Genomic DNA, 8,667 nt, shown 5'->3' with positions numbered 1-8,667 from the left:
TATTATAATTTTTATTTTAATAATTATTATTAATATTATCATTATTGATTGTCATTTCAATGCTTCCTATCAATTCAAAACAAAAAGAGCAAAAGTTAAGCCAATCACTTTTTGTTTCCTTTTTCTTTATTGTGTCTTCTTCATGCTTGCCAAAAGAGATGGATTAATAAAACAAGGACAAGTAAAATAAAAACAACAACATCAACAACATCAATAATATGATGAGTGACCATAAATGGAAACCATGGCAATTAAATATTTAGAGCTAAGTAGTTGTGGGGAGAAATGGACCTCATTTATAACAAGTGTAATGGTGCACTCCATTTTGGAACTCAAAAGTAACAGTTAGGAATTACAGTGATGGAAATAAATTCAAAAATAAATAAATAAATAAAATAAACATTTTTATTTGGGAAAAATTACTAAAAATCCCTCTATATTTTCAAGCAAATCATGTAATACTCATGATTTTTTTTCATTCACTTTTTAGTCATTGGGTTTTTAATTTTTTCCCCCTATTTAAAATTTATTATTTAATTTAATTTAAATTTAAATATGAAAAGTTTTTTTAAAAATTAAGGATGTTTTGAAAAATTTGATAAATTTGTAAGGTTTTTGGGAAATTGAAAGAGTTATAAGTAAAGGGCCAAATATAAAGTGTTCTTCTAAAGTCCTATGGATAAGCTTTCGATTCTAGGTTTATGTAAGGACCAATGCGTAAACCCAAAATCTCAAAAATACCCTCAAACAGTTTTTAACTATATATATATATATATATATAATTTATACATCTTTTTGTTGTGTTAATTTACTTAATTATGTGTCATTGCACTTAATTAGTAATTAATTTTTATAAAATAAAAAAGTTACAATTATTACATAGGTAAATGATTAGATCTCAAGTTTGCAAATATATAAATATATATCTTTTTGTTGTGTTAATTACGTGTCATTGCACTTAATTAGTACATAGGTAAATAATTAGATCTCGAGTTTTAAAAAAATAATATTATAAATAATAAATAAATAATCTCCATATTTTATGTATGAAATGTTAAATATTTAAAAAATATATATATAAAAGACATGCCAGACATTGTTCATTTATCATTAAATGATATAAAAAAATTTACACAAATGAATGAGGGTATATGTGTAATTTCAAACAAAATAATTAAAAATTCAGCGTTTTCTTTTCACTGTGGGCCAAATGGGCCCGGGTTGTTCATAGCCCGCCGACAAAGATTCCCTTGTGATTCCATCGCATAATTTCAACGGTCCAGATCTCCCACAATAGGAAACGGTTTCACTTAGACAAACACGTTTCCCATTATAATATTAGTAAATAACGTCAACGCCAGAAAGGTCATCGATTAACGCCGTCAAAAGTTGACGTCATTTAATGTTATTTTTTCATTTAAGTCCCTCATATAAATAATATTAAAAAACGAGGGTTTAAATGAAAAGTTATGCAAGTTAAACTAATCATTCAATCGGATGCTTCCGATAAGGGAGCGCGATTTCTACTTTTGAATCCAATGATTTACTGCCACGTGTACGGTTGGATCGTCAGGTCGGTGCTTCCCATCGCCGAAACACGGTAGGGTACACCACGTGACCCGCTCTGCAGGAATCGATCCCAGCCGTTCGATCCACGTCGGATGGCTGACAGGATAACGACAAAAGACTCTGACAAAAGCTGGAGAAATATTGACCGTTTGATTATGATCTAACGGATAGGATGTTTTGCTGATGTAATCGTGCAATTATTGAGTGGGTGTACTGCTGGTATTGAGCCTTTTAATGGGCTTTGAAACTACCAGGCCTGATCCATATTTGTATTCTGTTTTGATTTATTGATTGGTTAATTAATAAGTTAATTATTATTTTGATATATTATTATATTTAACTAGTATTTATTTAATTTTTAAATGAATATTTTTTTGTATAAATTGTATTGCTAATTAAGGAAATGAATCACATAAAATGAGATGGCTACATTGTTAGTAGTAGTTTTTTTATTTATATTTTTTAAACATCAACCAGTGCATCGGAAAACTATCTTTTTTTGACAGTGAACTCACTAAGAGACTCTTGATATTAAATTTATTAGTGTGACTATAGATGAATAATCCTTTTTAATTATCATTTACTCGGAGTCATATTTCTTTGTACTCATTGTTTATGCTCTCAAAATATAATCACCTCTTATGGTTGGGTTATCCCCATTTTGAGCTTATATAATTTTGTGCTTTTTATTTATAAATTTCCAATGGTTTATTTTTTTAATAAAAAAAAATTATTTTGTTTATGGGATAGAGTGAAGCTAGTGGGCTACAGTTTTAGTAGGAACTTTGTAGCCCAATGGGTCATTAGATGAGGCCTATCTAGAATATCCACCGTTCATCCTCATCATCTATTATATATATATATTTATAGATCATGCATGTGAAGGAATAATTATGAAACTGACATGGTAATATACTAAGGCCCTGTTTGGATAACCCAAAAATCCTACATAATCCGTACATTATGGCAGAAAAAAATATTTTCATGGATTTATGCCATAATGGTCACTTGGGTACCTAATTTACACCCCAAAAATATGGCATAATGTGGGGATTCTGCCAGAAAAAATATTCCAGTGGAACTGGAATATTTTTTCATTATAAAACTCGTGCCTTTTCATTCGACCTATCTCTAGGGGTGTCAAACGGGCCGTGCCGGCACGAGTTGGGCCGTGCTTGGCCCAAGCACGGTGCTACAGTACCGTGCTCGAGCCGGCTGGGCTAGGGGTTTGCAGCCCGCGGCCCACTTCGGGCCAAGATGGCCTGGCACGCTAAATGTAAGTTTTTTTTTTTTGGTATATTTTTTGTTTTTTTAGTCAATAAGGCTTTTAGTTCTATATTTTTGAATTTTAGGATATTTTTTTAGCAATTTTAGGGTATTTTTTTATATTTTTGGGGTTTAAAATAAAAAATATAAATATAATATAATCCGGCAGGCCACGCGTCTGAGCCGACCTCGGTGGTTAGCGAGGTCGTGCCGACCAGACAATTTCTAGACGATCCGTGCCAACCCGAGCACGCATAGTGCATGGGCCGTTGTGGGCCCGGGCCGGCTCGTTTGACACCACTACCTATCTCCTTCACAGGCATTCCTTTCTTCTCAAAAACTCCACCGGATCCAGACGCCTCTTCTGCTGCGTTGTCGACTGCGAAGCCAGAAGCTTAAAGTCGTTGCCGGAGTGGAACATCCACAACATCCTCCCACCTTCGACAGCTGTGTCGCCGGCTGCTGAGCGACAACGCGGACGCTTGAAGCCAGTCCCTGCTACCTATTGAAATCGGCTGCATTGCCGGCTGCTGTGCCCAAACGCTGACGCCCTCCCATCTCCGGCGACTGCGGTGCCGACCTTCCTCCCTTTTCCGCCTGGGGTTTTCCAAGGATTAGGGCATTAATTTGCCAAGGTTTGTTCATCATGTTTTAATTTTGGATGCCCATTTAAAGCTGGATATTTTTTTTTAAAGTTTGTTAATAAACTTGATGCCCATTTAAAGTTTGTTAATAAGTTTATTAAAGTTTGGATATTTTTTTTCAGAAGAACATACTCAATTTTTTGTTACAGTCTATTTAAAAGCTGTTGGTTTGTGATGACTTGATATTGTGATGTGAGGCGACCAACTGCATCAAATCAAATTCTTTTATATCAAACTTTATTACTATAATTCTATTTCTGAATTGTTGTTCTCTATCTTTTTCATCTATTACCCACAATGTGTCTTTGGATTAACAGGTCATTGATGGACTTATAAATCCTCCAGACACAAGTTCTTTAGATAAATTACAAGCTATCACAACAAAAATATCCAAAGAACCGCATGTTGTGACCATTTAAAGTGCATTTAGATCATGCGTGTGCAAAATCATATACCTTTTCGCTCTGAATTCTGTGACCCTCTTAATCTCTGTTAACCATTTTTTAATTTGGCCTTGTGATTTGTCAGGCCTATTTTTGGGTATTAATAAACAAAGTTATGCAATTGAACTATATAAGGAGAGTGGCTGATTTTAAATTAAAGCTATTGATCTGAAAATGTTATTGGTATAGTTGTTCAGAGTTGTGAGCTGGAAGTTCTCTGGATGGCCATCATATGTTTTGACTAGCTGTTGTGATAATTTGCTATGGTATATCCCCTATTGTCACCTTTCTAGATCAATGTTGTCCTAGTCCAAGTAGTTTGGAACTTCTTCCATCATTATCAAGAGCCTCTTACTATACAACACGCATAAAAGCAAAGGATGAAATTTTAGAAGATATGTCAGAGGTTCTCTGTTATTTTACAGTGAAGTTATTTTGTCATGCAATTTTCCAACTTCCTGCTAAGCTACCTCAAGCTAGTTTTCTGCTATTTTTCTATTTGCTTCTGCATTTTCTAATTTGGCAATAGATTCTGCAGATAAAATTCTCTCCTCCTTAATTTCCTGCTCCAACAAAGTCACCTTAATTTGCAGTTTCCTGACTTCCAGTTTTGTCGACTCAAGTTGAATCTCTAATTCCTTTTTCAATGCTTCTAATTCTTTTTTTGCTGCCTCTAAAGCCCCTGCACTAGCAGTACATTCAGCAGACTTTACCTTCTTTTCTTCAACTTCTCCTTCTAAAATATTGATCTTATCACGTAGCTGAGACTTCAGAACCTGTTTAGCTTCCTCAGCTACTTCTAATTTAGCTGTGAGTTCTGCTGACAATGCCTTTTCCTCATCAACATTAGCTTCCAATTGGGAGAGTTTGTCGGATAGCTCATTAACTTGTGATTGTGCTAACTCAAATTGAAATTCCAATGCTTTTCTCTTATCAATGTTGTTCTCCATTTAGTACGCATTCAACATATTGATGATTGATTGATATCACCACTTCACATAATTAGTACTACTTTTCTTCGTTTGTTACATATTTCTCATGTGGATTATGAGCTTGCTTTACCGAATATATAATCTAACAACTGAAATGAAAACCAACTTTATTATACTGTTTGTCAATGAATTTTTAAAAATAAATGAATAAATATAGGAAGATCAAAACCGTGTATGTGAGAGTCAAATATGGGGACTCACCATGTACAACTCATTACAACCTGAATTTGAAGGAAAATTTGATACATAATTAAGTTGGAACATTTAAAAGATTGTTAATAAACTTTAGGCATTGATAAGAAACTGTTAATGGTGTTCCATTGAGGAGTCTAAGAGTCCAAGGTGAATGATTAGAGAGTCATTACTTTAGGATTACTACAAGATTATAGAAATTAAAACTAGAAATTAATAAACAGAAAGTAAAAGCTGATCTTATTTAGAGATTTTTTTTTTTGGTACATCTAGTGACATTTTCCATGGTTAATTGTCCTTCTTATTTTTCCTATGTGTGATGGTTTCTACCAAAAATCTGAGTGCTAACCATGCTATTTTACAGTGCTTCATCAGATATGGCAAGTGAAAGTGTGGCAAGTGAAGGAAGACATGAAACTAGGGCAAAGTGAAATGAAATTCATAAGGCTCACCTAGTTAAGTTATTAGGTGAGTATAATACTCCTGCGTACCGTTCACAAAATGGATGGACCAAAGAAGCAAGGAACAAGATGGTACGCGACATGATAACCAAGTTTTCCAATCCAAGCATCACCACAAGCCAAGTCAAAACATTAGAGCAAGAGTTGAAAAAAACCTACAAGCTTCTAAAAGGGTTTTCTAAATTAAGTGGCTTTGGATGGGATTATGAAAGACATATTGTATCGACTCCTGATGATGTTTGGGCACCACTACTAGAGGTATGTACATACATAATGTCTAGTTTCATTAATTACAACCACCTAATTTGATGTTCATCAAACAGAGGAATAGAGATGAAAGGAAGTGGCATACTAGACCGTTTCCATATTTTATGGCATTGCAGGAGGTTTATGAGGGTAAGCATATATTTTCTAATATTTTACATTTATAAAGTTTTATTTCACTAACATATAATATATTTAAAATATAGGGAGATATGCTGAAGGCAAACGGTCTCGTGGTATAGAAGATTATGAAGACATCTCCCAATCACCAGTGCACACCCCAAGTCCAAGTGTTTTTCCTCCAAACAATTCAAGGCAACCATCACCTACACATGAGACTGAGGATGATGATATTATGCAATTCGAACCTCCTAGTTCTCAACCACGGAATCCTCAAACTCAAAGTTCAAGTAATGAAATTCTTCAGGGACTAAGAGATCAAGATGGACACAAAAGAAAAAGGGAGCGAAAAAGGAAAAAGCCGCAAGATTCATCATTCAATATGGATAAATACATTGCATTTTGAGAGCGCGAGAACAAAGAATATCTCGAAGTTCTCAAGGGCACTCAAGTAGTGGAAAAACACATAATAGAAGATTGCATGAAGGTGTTCAATCAAATGAGTGACACTTTCACTGAAGAAGAAATGTTCAAAGCTATCCAAATTTTTATTAAAGACAAGAGTTATCGTGAACTCTTCTTATGTCTTCAGGAAGATCACAAAGTGTCATGGCTAAAAATTATGTTTTCTAAAATTGAGTAGAAGATGATTATGAACTTGTTACCTTGAACTTGAATGTTTTCATAAGCACAATTTTTTCCCCATGAATTTGTTTTGATTATGAACTTGTAATCTTGAACTTGTTAAATATCCTTTTGTTGTTAACGTTGTTATGGGAATTTTTTCGTAACAAGTAATTTTGATTGTAGGTCTTTTTTTTTTTGGCATGAATTTGTTAATAAGTATCTTTTTGTCTTGTAATATATTCAATAATGTTATTTCAGTATAGGCAATGGTTTCAAACAAGACCCAAGATTCATTCAACGAAAAGTGCTCAGCGATACAATGGATAAGAAACAATTTTATGATTGCCACACACCTATGGTCAAGCTCGGTGATAGCTACAATAATCATTCCACATTTGCATTGCTATTTCATCTCTTTTACGAGCACCTGCATTTCGCTCAGAGTTCATGGTGTCAACATCCTCTCCATATGACTCATCTCCATTAGGAACAATAGTTTCTTCGGCTTCATTATCTAAATCCTCAACAGCATCTATACCATTATGTATACGGATAAAGTTATGCAACATACAAGCAGCAACCACTATATCAGTTTGAGAGTCTATTGGGTGGAAAGTTGCTACATTAATGATTGGAAACCTCATCTTCAAAATGCCGATGATGCGTTCAACATGATTCCGTAATGACGCATGTCGCAAATTAAACAATTCTTTATAATTGCTCGGTCTAGTTTGCGCTCAACCTTGCTCCTGCAAATGGTAACGAACACCTCTATATGGAGCAATAAAATTCGGGGTATTCGCATATCCTGCATCTACTAGATAATATTTACCCCTTGGGACTTCAAAACCTTGTTCAATCGAACGTTGGAGAATCCTAGCGTCGGAAGCAGAACCTTCCCAACCAGCTCGTACATATACAAAACGAAGATTAAAATCACATGTAACCATAACATTCTACGATAATGTTTGCTTCCTGTTTCTGTAAGGATCTTGCTTATCCAAAGAAATCGTGATTGGAATATGTGTTCCATCAATAGCACCAACACAATCCTAAAAAATAAACAAACATATAAACATTTATAAAGACAAAAAAGGTTCACAATAAACTTCATAATATATAGATTTGCCTACCTTGAAATATGCGAAATTTTTTTGGGTATTCTGAATAACCGGTGATGTCAGTGTCGATGGAGGTTCTATATATTCACGAGCAAGTCGATTAACAGCTTTAAGTACTTTTAGTAAAATATCGACTAACCTGCTTGCAGAATGTTGAAAATCGCTCTTGCACATCACGGTTACTAGCATTATGAGCTAGAGTGTACATGAACATTGCTAGTTGCTCCTTGATCGTTGTCCGCTTTTGAGTTGCGGAGGAGAGATTTTTCTCTTAAAGCGATCAACCGATTACTTGAAAATATATAAGGCTCCATACGAAATTCTCTTTTGTAACGTTCCTCATGACCTTGAAGAATTTCTTGTACATATGCATCACCTGTAAGAATGGATGTGTGATGTTCTACATTTCTGGAAGTTGCTGGACATTCTCTTGACCAATTGCTAAGCATGAGTAGATCATCTTCTTCATTTTTTTTCCTCCAAAGATTCAAGGAATCCATGGTGAATCAATGGCTACAACTATGAATTTTTTTGAGTTATGTGTATAATGCAAAGGAATCATGTGTATAAATAGGGGAAAATGATAACGGCTATAATTATAACGACTATATTTACAACGGCTATTTTCCAAATTTTAATTACCAACGGTTATTTTTATTATGTAATAATTATTTATTATGTAAAACAAACACTCATTATGTAAGAAAAAAATATGTAATAATTTTTGTAATATTTTTTTATTTTGTTACCCAAACACCCATTCTGTAGGAATAAAATATGCCATAATTTCTGTAATAATCACCTGCACTTCCTGCATAATAAAATTATGCCATATTTTTTTATTTTGCATCTAAACAGACCCTAATATGCCAACTTATTAGTTGGATTAGCTACAACTTTGAATGAGAATGCTGGCCATATATATATATGCATTGACTTCAAAACTTCACGTGCATGTTGTGATTGTA

The sequence above is a fragment of the Dioscorea cayenensis genome, chromosome 18 (genome assembly GCF_009730915.1).
Source record: "Dioscorea cayenensis subsp. rotundata cultivar TDr96_F1 chromosome 18, TDr96_F1_v2_PseudoChromosome.rev07_lg8_w22 25.fasta, whole genome shotgun sequence".
NCBI lineage: Eukaryota > Viridiplantae > Streptophyta > Magnoliopsida > Dioscoreales > Dioscoreaceae > Dioscorea > Dioscorea cayenensis.
This window is presented reverse-complemented; position numbering follows the sequence as displayed.